Raw genomic sequence first — 17289 nt, forward strand, 5'->3', positions numbered from 1 at the left:
TATTCAATTCTATTCAATTTTATTCAATTATATTCAATTCTAATAAATAAATTCTAATTTATTAAATTTTACTTTTAATATAATTTCAATTTAATTTTAATTACAATTACTGTTTGAATTTTATTTTTAATTACAATTCATTTCAATTCAATTTTATTCAAGTATATTTCAATATTATTTCAATTCCAATTATTATTTCAATTCCAATTATTATTTCAATTCTAATCAATTTTATATCAATTTTAATTATTATTCCAAATTTATTCAATTTAAGTCAATTCTATTCAATTCTATGCAATTATGTTTAATTATAATAACTTTCTATTCAATTCTATTCAATTCTATTCAATTCTATTCAATTCTATTCAATTCTATTCAATTCTATTCAATTCTATTCCATTCTATTCAATTCTATTCCATTCTATTCAGTTCTATTCAATTCTATTCAATTCTATTCAATTCTATTCAATTCTATACAATTCTATACAATTCTATACAAAATAAATCAAATTTTATTCAATTCCATTCAATTTTATTTAAATTTTTCAAAACAAATCAAATTCTATTTAATTTCATTTATTTTTACTTAATTATATTCGATTCAATTAAATTTTGTTCAATTTTATTCAATTCTATTCAATTATATTTAATTCTATACAAAATAAATCAAATTTTATTCAATTCCATTCAATTTTATTTAAATTTTTCAAAACAAATCAAATTCTATTTAATTTCATTTATTTTTACTTAATTATATTCGATTCAATTAAATTTTGTTCCATTTTATTCAATTCTATTGAATTATATTTAATTCTATACAAAATAAATCAAATTTTATTCAATTCCATTCAATTTCATTTAAATTTTTCAAAACAAATCAAATTCTATTTAATTTCATTTATTTTTACTTAATTATATTCGATTCAATTAAATTTAATTCAATTCTATTCAATTCTATTCAATTCTATTCAATTCTATTCAATTCTATTCAATTCTAATCAATTCTAATCAATTCTATTCAATTCTATTCAATTCTATTCCATTCTATTCAGTTCTATTCAATTCTATTCAATTCTATTCAATTCTATACAATTCTATACAATTCTATACAAAATGAATCAAATTTTATTCAATTCCATTCAATTTTATTTAAATTTTTCAAAACAAATCAAATTCTATTTAATTTCATTTATTTTTACTTAATTATATTCGATTCAATTAAATTTTGTTCAATTTTATTCAATTCTATTCAATTATATTTAATTCTATACAAAATAAATCAAATTTTATTCAATTCCATTCAATTTTATTTAAATTTTTCAAAACAAATCAAATTCTATTTAATTTCATTTATTTTTACTTAATTATATTCGATTCAATTAAATTTTTTTCAATTCTATTCAAGTCCATTGAATTTTAGAAATTAATTGAATTCAATTTCAATCAAATTCTATTAAATTCTGTTCAACTTGGTTTAATTATATTCAATTCTGTTTAAATGTATTCTATTTAAGAAAACTTTTTTCTATTTAATTTTATATTTATTTTCTATTTAATTTTCTATTTAATTTTTTCTATTTAATTTTAATTTTTCTATTTATTTTTCTATTTTTTCTATTTTCTATTTAATTTTATTCTATTTTTTCTATTTTTTCTATTTAATTTTCTATTTATTTCTATTTTCTATTTAATATTTTCTATTCTATTTAATTCTTTAAAATTTTATGCCGTTTAATTTAGTTTTATTCCATTTTATTTAATCCTATTCATTTCTATTAAATTCTATTTAGTGATATACACAAAAAAATCAATTATATCTATTTTTATTCAATTTTATTTTACTTAATTCTATACATTTCTATTCAATTCTGTTCAATTATTTTCAATTCTACTCAAGACAAATCAAATTTTATTCAATTCCATTTAATTTAATTTAATTTTTTCAAGAAAAATCAAATTCTATTATTTAATTTTGTTAAATTTGGTTTAATTATATTTAATAATATTTTATTTTTTTCAATTGTATTCTATTTTTAAAAAATAATTCTTTCTATTGAATTCTATTTAATTCTATTCAATTCTATTAAATTTTAAAATCAATTGAATTCCATTTTAATTAAGTTTTGTTTAATTCTGTTCAATTATTTTCAATTCTATTCAGTTCTTTTCAATTTTAATGAATTCTATTCAATTCTATACAGTTTTATTCAATTCTATTCAATCCTTCTTAATTTTATTTAATTCTTTTTAATTCTGTTCAATTCTATTTAAGACAAATAAAATTCTATTTCATTTTTCTTTTAAACAAATCGAATTCTATTTCATTTTATTTAATTCTACTAAATTATATTCGATTTAATTTAACTTTTTTTAATTTATTTTCAATTTTATTCAATTCTATTCAATTCTATTGTATTTTAAAATCAATTGAATTACATTTTAATTAAATTGTATTAAATTATGTTGAATTTGTTTAAATTAAATTCAATAATATTTTCCTTTATTCAATTATATTCTATTTTAAAAAAATAATTCTTTCCATTTAGTTCTTTACAATTTTATCCAGTTTAATTTAATTTTATTCAATTCAATTGCATTTTTTTCAATTCAATTCTATTAAATTGCATTCAATTGCATTTTATTCAATTCAATTCTATTAAATTGCATTCAATTCCATTTTATTCAATTAAATTCTATTAAATTGCATTTAATTGCATTTTATTCAATTCAATTCAATTCGTATTTATTTAATTCCATTTCAATTTAATTTTAACCTTATTTAATTATTTTTGAATTTTAGTCAATTCCATTTTTCTTCAAATTTAATCAATTTTCTTTAATTCCAATGTTAGTCAAATCTAGTGTAATTTTTATAATTTTCATTTTATTTTAAAATTTTAAATTCATTTAATTTTGTTTTTTAAAATCATTTTCAATTTTTTTATTCTATTTCCCTATTTTTTATCAGATTTTTACTTTTTTCCGTTTGTCAACCTAATATTAAGTTAATCCACATGTTTATTTAGTTTACCAACAAATACAATTTATAATAGTTTTTAATTTTATGTATTAAATAAATGAATAAAAAAAAAATACCTTCTCATGTGATGAGAATGTAAAAATGATGAATATAATATATAATTATAATGAGGAATATTGTAATAATTACAATATTGTAATTATGGCAATGAATTTGTATGTATTTACAGCAGAAGCAGAAGCAGAAGCACTGTCAGTATATTGGAATTAGGAGGAGTAAAGTGTGAGCGCTCATTTATCATTATTATCTGCTCTACTTTTGGTCCACTTGCATCCGAAGAAGGGGAAATATCTAAAGGATACGGAGCAAGTTGCCAAGGTTACGCGAGCGTCATAACTACCCTGCAGGCCCAGCCTATTTGTTGTACACCCCCCCCCCCTCACCCCACCCTCCAATTCCTTTATATTTTCTTTTTCTTTTTCGTTTCTTTCTTTGTTCTAAAAATAAAATGAAATAAAATAAAATTTCCACTTTAATCAATCTGCCTAAATAACTAAATGTTTTTTCAAACTTCTTTAATGACATTTATTCGGCCCTCACGACTATCGCTATCACGTGCTTAATCATTTCTCCCTTGCCCTTTCGTTCGAACCTCTACTATTATTGATTCGCCGAATTAAGGACAGGAGGGCTCTTCAATTTTTTAACATACATTTATTTTTTATTTTTATTTTTTTTTCTATTTTTTATTTCTAATTTTTAATTTTTATTCTTACAGCAAGGAAATGATTATCTTCAAATTAACTTCAAACGTTTTTGTTTAAATGAATTTTTTGGACTTGTTTTTTTTTAACTTTTGTGTAAAAAAAATAAAAAAATTGGTAAAGTAAAAAATTTTAGAATAGTTAAAACATTGGTTCCGTAAATTTTAATCCTTTCTAATTCAATTCTATTTAAATCTACTTGAATCTATTCTATTTAATTCAATTCAATTCCATTGCATTCAATTTTATTCAAAGTTCAATTATTATTTGAATTTTATTAAAATTAGTTATGTTTATTTCAATTCTATTCAATTCTATTCAATTCTATTCAATTCTATTCAATTCTATTCAATTCTATTCAATTCTATTCAATTCTATTCAATTCTATTCAATTCTATTCAATTTTATTCAATTTTATTCAATTCTATTCAATTCTATTCAAGTTTATTCAATCCTATTTAATTTTATTCAATTCTATTTAATTTTATTCAATCCTATTTAATTTTATTCAATTCTATTCAATTCTATTCAGTTTTATTCAATTTTATTCAATTTTATTCAATTCCATTCAATTCCCTGTTGAAGTATTATTTGAAATGTATTACAATTTTTTATTTTTATTTTAATTCTATTTAGTTCGATTCATTTCTATTTAGGTCTACTTCAATATATTCTATTCTATTTAATTCTACTTAATTCTATTGAATTCGATTTCATTCATTATTATTCTCTTTTCAATTATTGTCTGAATTTTTTACAATTATTTATTTTTATCACAATTCTATTCAATTTTACTTAATTCCATTCAATTCTATTCAATTCCATTTCGTTCAATTTTATTTCCTGATGTCCAATTACTATTTAAATTTTGTTAATTATTATTTTTGATTAATTCAATTCTATTAAATTCTTTTCATTTTAATTCCATTGCATTCAATTTTATTCAAAGTTCAATTATTATTTAAATTTTATTACAATTAGTTAAGTTCATTTCATTTCTATTCAATTCTACTTAATTCAATTCAATTCTTTTTAATTCCATTTAATTCTATTTAATTCCGATTCATTGAATTTCATTTTCTGCAACAATTATTATTTAAATTTTGTTATTTTCTTTTGATTAATTCAATTCTATTCAATTATACACAATTCTATTCAATTCAAGTCTACTCTATTCAATTCTATTCAATTCTGTTCAATTCCATTTCATTCAATTTTATTCCCTGTTGAATTATTATTTGAAATTTAATACAATTATTTATTTTTATTTCCATTCTATTTAGTTTGATTCATTTCTATTTAAATCTACTTAAATCTATTCTATTCTATTTAATTCTACTCAATTCTATTCAATTCGATTTCATAAAAAATTATTCCCTTTTCAATTATTATTTGAATTTTTTACAATTATTTATATTTATTTCAATTCTATTAAATTCTATTCAATTCGATTTCATTCAATATCATTCCTTTTTCAATTATAATTTGAATTATTTACAATTATTTATTTTTATGTTAATACTATTTAATTCTACTTAATTAAATTCAATTCTATTCACTTCCATTTCATTCAATTTTATTCCTTGTTTAATTATTATTTAAATTTTATTAATTATTTTTAATTAATTCAATTCTATTCAATTCAATTCTACATAATACTGTTCAATTCTATTTAATTCTACTAGATTCTATTTAAATCTATTCAATTCGATTTCATTCAATATTATTCCTTTTTCAATTATTATTTACAATTATTTATTTTTATTTTTATTCCATTTCATTCTATTTTATTGCCTGTCAAATTATTATTCAAATTAACATGAATAAATCAAGTTTAATTCAATTTTATTTAATAAAATACACAAAAATAATATAAATTGAATAGAATTGAATAGAATTGAATAGAATTGAATAGAATTGAATAGAATTGAATAGAATTGAATAGAATTGAATAGAATTGAATAGAATTGAATAGAATTGAATAGAATTGAATAGAATTGAATAGAATTGAATAGAATTGAATAGAATTGAATAGAATTGAATAGAATTGAATAGAATAGAATTGAATTGAATAGAATTGAATAGATTCAATTAATCATATTTATTAAATCTATGGAATAGATTTAAACAAAATTAAATAAAATTTAACAGAAACAAACAGAATTGAAGAAAATTATAAAAATTGAAGTAGAATTGAATTAAACTTAAATTATCATGAATACAATTGGACAGAATTGAATAGAAATTAAAAAATGTTGATTAGACTTGAATGGAATTGAATAGCATTTAATAAGATTTAATAAAATTAAATACAATTTCATTAAAATTCAATTCAATTTGATTTAAAATAAAATATAGAACTGAATAGAATCGATATAATTAAATTGAATTGAATATAATTGAATACCACTGAGTAGAATTAGATAGAATTGAAAATAAATGAATAGATATGTACAGAATTGAAAAAATTGAATAAAAAGTTATTAGAATTGCATAGAATTGAATATAATTAAAAAAATTGAATTGAATTCTAATAACTTTTTATTCGATTTTATTCAATTCAATTCCTTTCAATTATATTCAATTATATTATATTCTAATCACTTTTTATTCAATTCTATTCAACTCTAATCACATTTTATTCAGTTTTTTCAATTTTGTACAAATCTATCCATTTTTATTCAATTTTAATAATTGAATCTAATAATTGAATTCAATAAAAAATTTATTAGAATTAAATATAATTAAATAGAATTGAATAGAATTGAATATAATTAAAAAGAATTGAATTGAATAAAAAGTTATTAGAATTGAATATAATTGAATAGAATTGAATATAATTGAATAGAATTGAATATAATTGAAAAAAATTGAATTGAATAAAAATTTATTAGAATTGAATATATTTGAATAGAATTAAATAAAAAGTTGTTAGAATTGAATAGAATTGAATAGAATAAAAAGTTATTTGAATTGAATATAATTGAATTGAATTGAATAAAATTGAATTAAATTGAATAAAATTGAATTAAATTTCAATATTCAATTCAATTTAAGTCAGTTTGTTTTAATTCGGTTTAATGCTCTTCAATTCAATTGAATTGTATTTTAATCTACGCAATTTTGTTCAGTATGAATAAATAAATTTTTTTTATTATTAATTTTTTCAAAATTTAATTCCATTTTATTCTGTTTTATTCTATTTAAAAAAAAATTTTTTTATTTAATTCTATTCGATTCTATTTATGTTACATTGTTACATTTCTGTTACACTATTACATATAAAAAAAAATATAAAAGAAGTTTTAATGTAACAATTCCGTTACACTTTCGTTACATCGTTACAATTCTGTTACATCGTTACATTTTTGTTACTTTGTTACATTGTTACAATTCTGTTACATTGTAACAAAACAGTTACATTGTAAGTTTACAAAGAACTGTTAATAGAAAATTTTCAATAAAAAACCGGTATGGTAAAATTTACCATACTCTCTAGCACGTTGTCCAAAATCACTTTCTCTCTAAATCCTCAAAAAAAAAACAAAAAACCAAATTTTTACATTTTGATTAAAAAAAAAAAAAAAAAAAAAAAAAAAATTACACAAAGAATAAAAATCTCGGGCGAATGTATAAAATATATTTTTCTAATTTGATAAGAGTGTTTAAAAAGGACGAAAGATGGAATTCAGCTGTAAAAGTAGCACGACTCTCGTAGCTGGGATACTGGATGAGGGAAGTCGGTCGATAGAGCTCCTAGAATCCCATCTCTCTTCTCTCGGGGAGCTCAGCATTCTATATTCCGTATTACGCAATTCTCTCTCTCCCTCTAACCCACCCACTCTTTTTTTTCTCTTCATCCCCCCTCTACTCTTTACTCCTGGCTTTGAAAATTATAATTAACATATATTCAAATTTGATAATACACTGGATTTTTTTCACCCCCCCCCTCTCACTTTTTTTCTATCGACCACCCTTCTTCATTTTTCACCCTCCACTTCCACTTTTATTTTTTTTTTGAAAGAAATAGATTTAAAAATAAAAAAGAGACTACAGTCTGTCATAAAGGAATTACGCACTATTTCTGTATAGAAAAATATTTTTGTTTTTCCCAATGGAAAAATTTATTGAATATTTAATTTTGTTTTAAAAAGAAATTTTGTTTATCATGATATTTGGATAATTTTAAATTGACAACAAATTTTAACAGTCGATATTTCAATAATTTTAGTTTAAGTTAAATTCAATTCAACTACATTTAACGCTATTTTATTCAAAATAACTCAATTTAATTCAATTCAATTATATTCAATTCAATTCTATTTAATTCTATGCAATTGTATTTAATTTCACTAAATTTTATTTAATTTTATTCAATTTTATTTAGTTCTATTCAATTCTATTCAATTCTATTCAATTCTATTCAATTCTATTCAATTCTATTCAATTCTATTCAATTCTATTCAATTCTACTAATTTTTATTCAATTCTAATGTATTCAATTTTATTCCATTCAATTATATTTAATTCTATTAAATTTTATTCAGTTCTATTTGATTCGATTCAATTCTATACAATTCTACTTATTTTCATTCAATTATATTCAATTTAATGCAACTCTATACAATTCTATTGTATTAAATTCTATACACTTCTATTATATTCTATTCAAATTCTACTCAATTTAATTAAATTCAATTATATAATATAATTTTATTCAGTTTTATTCAATTCTATTCAATTCGATTCGATTCTATACAATTCTACTTATTTTCCTTCTATTGTATTTAACTTCATGCAACTCTATACAATTCTATTCAATTATATTCAATTCTACTCAATTTAATTTAATTCAATTATATTTAATTCCATTCAATTCTATTCAATTCTATCCAATTGTATTCAATTCCACTCAATTTTATTGAATTCTATTCAATTTTATTTAGTTCTATTCAATTCCATTCAATTTTAATTAAATCTATTCATTTTTCTTCAGTTCTATACAATTCTTTTCAATTCAATTCGACTCTATACAATTTTACTTATTTTTATTAAATTACATTCAATTTTATTATATTGCACTTCATTTTATTTAATTCTATTAAATTATATTTAGTTCTATTCAATTATATACCAGTCTATTCAATTTTATTCAATTCTATTAAATTCTATTCAATCCTTTTAAATTCTAAAAAGTTTCTATTCAATTCTATTTAATTCTATTCAATCCTATTCAATTCTATTTTAATTCTACTCAACTCTATTCAATTATATTCAATTCTATTCAACTCTAATAACTTTCTTTTCAATTCTATTCAATTCTAATAACTTTCTATTCATTTTTATTCAATTCTATTCAATTCTAATATCTTTTTTCTCATTTTAATTCAATTCTTTTCAATGATATTCTATTTAATTCTATATATTATATTAAATTAAATTAAAAAAAATTTTAATCAAATTGCGTTTAATTTTATTAAATTCTATTTAACTCTATTCAATTCTATTCGAGCCTAACCAATATTTATTCAATTCTGTCCGATCGTATTTATAACAAATCAAGTATTGTAGAATTCTATTCAATTTTAAAATTTTTTTCAATTTTATTCATTTCTGTTTAATTTTATTTAATTTTAGTAAATTATATTTAATTAAATTTATATCTATCCGTATCTATTATATTTTATTAAATTCTGTAAACCTCTATTCTAATCTATTCATTTTTATTTAATTCTATTCAATGTTATTTAATTCAATTCCATTTTTTAAAAGCAAATTCAACTCAATTTTTATTATATTCTATTTAATTGTATTTATATTTTTTTAAATATTATTATATGTAATTAATTTTATTTAGTTCTATTCAATTCTATTCAATTCTATTCAATTCTATTCAATTCTATTCAATTCTATTCAATTCTATTCAATTCTATTTAATTCTATTCAATTCTATTCAATTCTATTCAATTCTATTCAATTCTATTCAATTCTATTCAATTCTATTCAATTCTATTCAATTCTATTCAATTCTATTCAATTCTATCCAATTCTATTCAATTCTATTCAATTCTATTCAATTCTATTCAATTCTTTTCAATTCTATTCAATTTTATTTAATCCTATTCAATTCTATTCAATTCTATTCTATTCAATTCTAAAAAGATTCTATTCAATTCTATTCAATTCTATTTAATTCTATTCAATTCTATTCAATTCTATTTAATTCTATTCAATTCTATTCAATTCTATTCAATTCTATTCAATTCTATTCAATTCTATTCAATTCTATTCAATTCTATTCAATTCTATTCAATTCTATTCAATTCTATTGAATTATTAGTCATTTAAATCGAATTCAATTTAATTCTATTTAAATTTATTCCATTTTATTCAATTTAGTTCAATTATATTTGAGGTTAATTGTTATTGGCGGGAAATTTGAAATTTATATACAAAATCATTGAGTTTAATTAGACGTTGCCTTAAAATTTTAATTTTCCATAATTTATCAATTTTTACCCCAAAGATTACTTTTTATTGGTGATAGAATATTTCAAAATCAGTACAAAAATTTTTTTTTTTGAATTTTTTTTCGAGTTTAATTATCATTATTATTTTTATCATTAACAAGGAAATTTCAATTATTTATTAATCAATTTCTTCTCAGTTTTTGGAGATTAATTGCTTTTTGGCGGGAAAATTTAAAAATCAATTTTTCCGCGCCGTCATTATCATTACCGGGGAATTGTTAAATCTACATAAAAACCAATTTTTAAAAAAAAAAAGTCCATTATTATTGTCGGCAAATTTTTGAAAATAAGTAAAATTTTCTTCTCCAAATCAAAAAAAAAAAATCGAATAAATATACAACTGTAAAAATGATTTTTAATCTATTCGCCAAGTGCAATAAAATTTCATAATTCTCTCCTTTTTTTTCCTCCTCTTATTTTAGTGATATACAAGAAAGCAGAAAAAAAAAATTGCATAATCGCAAATATTTAACATACAGTGTTTCTCTTATCATTTACGCGATCGATAATAATTATTCTTTAAAGAGGCACAAAAATCTTTTTTTTTTTTTTTTTTTTTTTTTTGCAATGATTCGGTATTTACGAAAAAAAAGAGACAAAAAGAATAGAAAGAAAAAGAAAAAGAGAAAAATTACATAATGTCATAGCATCACTATTAGAGTAATTTTTCAGTGTATATTTGAATGTGTTTTTCGTGTCTGTGTGTCTATGCGCGTTGAGTACGGGATTTATACAGGAGTTGCTAAGCGACGGTCTAGTGACGTCAACGGTTACGTCAGAAGGCAAAAGATGTCCATTCCAAGTTTATATGAAATTCCAATTCGGTTTTGCCACTGTTTACATTGAATTGAAAATTTAACTTTATTTTCACTGCAAAAATTGAAAGCGTGTCCAAAAAATATTAACAATAATTTATTTATTTATTTTCAATTATTTATTATTTTATAATTTTATAATTTATAACAAAAATTATTTAATGTTCGTTTTAACAATTTTTTTGCCTAATAATAAAAAAAAAAAATAATAATCACTATTATTTATTTATTTATTTAGAATACTTAACATAATTTATTTATTTTAAATTATTTTTTTTTAAATTTTATAATTTTGTATAATAATAAAAAAAATTAATTAATGTTCATTTTAACAAATTTTTTTTACCAAATAATAAAAAACTAGTAATAATAATTATTCTAATTCTTCTATTTAATTAATAATAATAATTATTAATAATAATAATAATTTATTTCCTTATTTTTAATTATTTTAATTTATTAATTTTTTTTTTTTTTTTTTTTTTTTTTTTTTTTAATTTAGTTATTTATTATTTTACAATTTTATAAATAATATATTATTCTTCATTTAAGCATTTTTCTATCTAGTTAATAAACAAAAATTGCAACAATTATTATAACAATAAGTTCTCTATTTTTAATTATTTATTATTTTTATAATTTTAGAATTTAATAATAATAATATTTGTTTTTTGAAAGAATGTAAAATAAAAAAATGACGACAAAAATATTATTTTTCAAAAGAAATGTTGAACCATTTTGAAATATGAAATATTTTTAACAAAAAAATTTTATATTTTATATTTTTTCACCTAATAATTAAAAAAATTGGAATAATAATAATTATAATAATAATAACAATAGTAATTTAAAAAATAGTGATATTAACAAAAATAATAAGAATAAATAAAAAAAAAATTACAATAAGAAAAATAACAACAATAATGATAATAATAAAGAGAAAAAAATTAAAAAAATAATACAATATATAAATAAAAAAAAAATAATAATAAAATGAATAATAAAATAAAAATAATAATAAAAAGAGGAGAAAAATTAAAATTATTAATAATAATAATTTACGATTAAATAAATAAAAAATAATAATAAATTATAATAATTAGGAAGAAATATAATATATAAAAATTTTTTTTTTAATTAATCAGCCGAAAAACTTATTGTCAATTTTACACGCGCTTTCGTTTCGACATAAAAATTTTGAAATAAATTTCATTTTGTCACAATTTCAGAAGTTATAATTAAAATAATTTATCCGTCTCGAGCAATTTTTTTCCATGTCAAGGATCTTTTTTTTTTATTTAACATAATTTTTATTATTGTTTTTACTTATTCAATTGAATATGAAATAACAATTACGACTTATGTTATAGGGAAAAAAAGAGAGACAGTGCACAATAGTTGTTGCAATAGGAAAAAAATGTGGAGAAAATGATAAAAAAAAATTATACGAAAAGAAAAAAAATAATGATAATAGTACTCTTAAATAGAACAATAAGAATAAAAAATTGAAAACAAATATTAAACATTAAAAATAATATAAAATAGTAAGAAATAAAATAATATACAAAAAAATATTTCGAATCCCTTTGAAATTGTTTTTTTAAATTAAAAGAAAATTATTATAACTAAAAAAAAAAATTTTATTAAAATTATTAATTAATAACGAATATTAATTAATTAATTAATTAACGAACATTAATTTATTTATAACGAATATTAATTAATTAGTTTAAAACAAATATTAATTATTTAATTAACGAACATTAATTTATTTATAACGAATATTAATTTATTTATAACGAATATTAATTAATTGATTAAGAAATATTATTTAATTGATTAACGAAAATCAATTTATTTATAACAAATATCAATTTATTTATAACGAATATTAATTAATTAGTTTATAAAAAATATTAATTAATTGAATTATAACGAATATTAAATAATTAATTAATTAATTAACGAATATTAATTTATTTATAACGAATAATAATTAATTAGTTGATAAAAAATGTTAATTAATTAGTTTATAACAAATATTAACTAATTAAATTACAACGAATACTAATTAAGTAATTAACGAATATTAATTTATTTATAACGAATATTAATTAATTGATTAAGAAATATTATTTAATTGATTAACGAAAATTAATTTATTTATAACAAATATCAATTTATTTATAACGAATATTTATTTATTTATAACGAATATTAATTAATTAGTTTAAAACAAATATTAATTATTTTATTAACGAATATTTATTAGTTAAGGGCATTTGAACCATGATGACGTCACAGATTCAAAACTAATGCTTTGCACAAACTGTGACGTCATCAAGGTTCAAATCCCCTTAACGAATATTAATTTATTTATAACGAATATTAATTAATTGATTAAGAAATATTATTTAATTGATTAACAAAAATCAATTTATTTATAACAAATATCAATTTATTTATAACGAATATTAATTAATTAATTAGTTTATAAAAAATATTAATTAATTGAATTATAACGAATATTAAATAATTAATTAATTAATTAACGAATATTAATTTCTTTATAACGAATATTTATTTATTTATAACGAATATTAATTAATTAGTTTATAACAAATGTTAATTAATTAGTTTATAACCACTCCAAATATTAATTAATTAAATTACAACGAATATTAAATAATTAATTAATTAATTAACGAATATTTATTTATTTATAACGAATATTAATTAATTAGTTTAAAACAAATATTAATTATTTTATTAACGAATATTTATTAGTTAACGAATATTAATTTATTTATAACGAATATTAATTAATTGATTAAGAAATATTATTTAATTAATTAACAAAAATCAATTTATTTATAACAAATATCAATTTATTTATAACGAATATTAATCAATTAGTTTATAGAAAATATTAATTAATTGAATTATAACGAATATTGAATAATTAATTAATTAATTAACGAATATTAATTTATTTATAACGAATATTAATTAATTGATTAAGAAATATTATTTAATTGATTAACGAATATTAATTAATTAGTTTATAAAAAATGTTAATTAATTAGTTTATAACCACTCCAAATATTAATTAATTTAATTACAACGAATATTAATTTATTTATAACGAATATTAATTAATTAATTTATAACAAATATTAATTAATTGAATTATAACGAATATTAAATAATAAATTAATTAATTAATGAATATTAATTTATTTATATCGAATATTAATTTAAATAAATTATTACGAATATTAATTAATTAATTATTAATAAACGAATATTAATTAATTAATTTATAACGAATATTAATTAATTAATTAATTTATAACGTATATTAATTAATTAATTAATTTATAACAAATAATTAATTAATTAATCAACTATAATTAAAATAATATATTATAATTAAAAGAAAATGAAACTAAACAACCTGAGAAATATTGAATTTTAATAATTTCGTATTTTCTTTTTTTTTATTTGCATTTTTCTGTGAATAAAATTAGAATCGAAAAATTTTTCTTTGATTGACGTAAGAATTTTTACATGTAATTGAAGAAAAAGAAGAAAAAGAAGAAGAAAGAATATGAAGAAGAAGAAAAAAAATGTCGAAATATTTTTCCAGGTTAAAATAGGTGTTTACAAGCTTTAACGCGCTCTCTCACATATGTACGTGAATTTATATAGATGCGATACAGGTGCGTGTTATCTTTTCCAACAACTCTTAACTATTGAAGATCGTGTGCCACTTAAATGCCAAGGTTGTACATTTTCCTACACAAAATAACTGCGAGGCGACTCCTTTTTTTTACACAAAATAAAATAAAAAAAAAAAAAAAAAAAAGAAGAAAAATGTAATAATTCATTTTTATCACTAAAACATTTTTTTTCCCTTGCTTTATTATTATTTAAAATATATTTTAATGCGAAAATAATTTTGTTTTTTTATTTTAATAATAGGGAAATGTTAATTTTTCTTCCTTAAGTATTAATTTTATTAAAATAAATTTATTCCCCCCCCCCAAAGAATTTTAAATTTTACTTTTATTTAAATAAATTCTGACCCCAATGAATTAATTTTAGCCTCCCCCCCTTCAATTTATTTTTAGAGAATTGCATTTTTATTCTAAAATAATTTAACCCCCCCCCTTCCCCTAAAAAATCTAATTATTTTTTACTAAATTATATTCCCCCTCAAAAATTAATTTTTATTCTAAAAAAATTATATTCCTCCCCGCCACCCTCGTTCTCCAATTTATTTTAGAAAATCGCTTTTTTTATTCTACAAATAATTTTATCCCTCTCAAAAAAATAAAATTCTTTTTTAAATTATGTCCCCCCCACAAAAAAAATTAATTTTTAATCTAAAAGAATTTTATTTCCCCCCATAAAAAATAAAATTTCATTTTTATTCTAATAAATTCTGTCCCCCCTCGAAAAAAATTAATTTTTAATCGAAAAGAATTTTATTTCCCCCCATAAAGAATAAAATTTAATTTTTATTCTAATAAATTCTGTCCCCCCTCGAAAAAAATTAATTTTTAATCGAAAATAATTTTATTTCCCCCCCATAAAGAATAAAATTTCATTTTTATTCTAATAAATTCTGCCCCCCCCAAAAAAAAAATAATTAAAAATTTTTTTTTTTTATTCAAAAATAATTTTATTCGCAAACTCCAAGAAAATTTTTTTTTACTTTTTTTCACTTAAAAAGACTTTATTTTGTGTTATTGAAAATTATTTTATTACTGTATTAAAATAATATTAAATTAAAATAAAAAAATTTTTTTGATAATTAAAAAAATAGAATTAGAATTAAAAAAATAGAATTAAAATGAAAAAAAACAATTAAAATTGTTGAGTAAGAAGAATTAGGAAAAAATTTTCAAATTAACAATTTGTAATTTTTGTAATTATATACAATTATAGAAAAAAAAAAATTTTTTTTGAGAGGACTCGAACTCTGAACCGTCAGTGGAGAACGGTCTGATTACTTCACCACCAGGCTATCGCACACTTCTTTCAAACTCGTTATTTTCTTTTTCAAAAACAGTTATATTTTAGCAGAATTAACTTATAAAATAAATTTTAATAATTATTATTTTTTGAAAATGAAAAGTTTTCTGTCGAAAAAATTTTTCAATACAAGCTGTATTGAAAAAATTTATAAAAAAAGAAAATAAATAAAATTGTTAACTATAAGAGAAATTATAATGGTCTTAGATGCATAAAAAGTATTTTTCTGAATTTATATACAATTATTAAAAAAAAAAATTTTTTTTTTTAAAGGATTTGAACTCAAAAGCGTCAGTTGGGAACGGTCTGATTACTTTACCACCAGGCTATTGCACTTCTTTCAAAATTGTCATTTTCTTTCCCAAATTCTTCTAAATATTCATTATAATTGCCTTACAAGACGATTTTCTTTCATTATTTTTTCTAAAAGAAAGTAAAACAGTTTTTTTTTATTTTCTGTCGATTACATATTTTTGAAAAATATATTTAATATATATTGAATATATTCCTAATATTTAAGAAAGTAAAAAATATTTTCTTTCACTTTCCTTTTAGAAAAAATGTTTTTTACTTTCTTTTAGTAAAAATATTTTTTACTTTCCTTTTAGAAAAAAATTTGTTGGCCGAATAAATATAATTAAAAAAATTAACGGAAAAGAAAAATAAGAAAATCGTTAAATAATAAAACTTATACTCTAATTAAAAGACAGTAAAAAAAACTTTTCCTATTTATCTATAATTACAAAGAGAAAAAAAAATAAAAAAAAAAAATTCCGAGGGGATTCGAACCGTAAAGCGCAGGCTAACTTTTCGACTACTTTACCACCAGGCTATCGAATATTCTTTTACTTTCTATTAAAAAAAATATTTTTTACTTTCTGTTAGTAAAAATATTTGTTAGTTTTCTTTTAGAAAAAAAAAATTTTTGTCCGAATAAATATATTAAAAAAATTAACGTAAAAGGAACATAAAAAAAATCGTTAAATAACAAAAATTATACTCTAATTAAAAATTTAAAATACATAAAAAAATAATTTTCCATATCTATCTATAATTACTAAGAGAAAAAATAATAAAAAAAAAAAAAATTCCGAGGGGATTCGAACCGTAAAGTGTAGATTAACTTTTCGACTACTTTACCACGAGGCTATCGAACACTA

General features: G+C 18.5%; 1 protein-coding gene across 1 annotated transcript in view; it reads left to right on the top strand.

Moving 5' to 3' along the window:
* Positions 1-3429, top strand: part of LOC122511896 (cytochrome c oxidase assembly protein COX18, mitochondrial-like) — a 33086-nt gene extending 29657 nt beyond the window's left edge. Inside the window, exon 7 of the transcript XR_006302567.1 lies at positions 3210-3429. The gene's annotated coding sequence lies outside the window, so the exon portion shown is untranslated. The remainder of the gene's footprint in view (positions 1-3209) is intronic.
* The last annotated feature ends 13860 nt before the right edge of the window (positions 3430-17289 follow it).

Source organism: Leptopilina heterotoma, unplaced genomic scaffold, assembly GCF_015476425.1.
Source record: "Leptopilina heterotoma isolate Lh14 unplaced genomic scaffold, ASM1547642v1 Lhet_123, whole genome shotgun sequence".
NCBI lineage: Eukaryota > Metazoa > Arthropoda > Insecta > Hymenoptera > Figitidae > Leptopilina > Leptopilina heterotoma.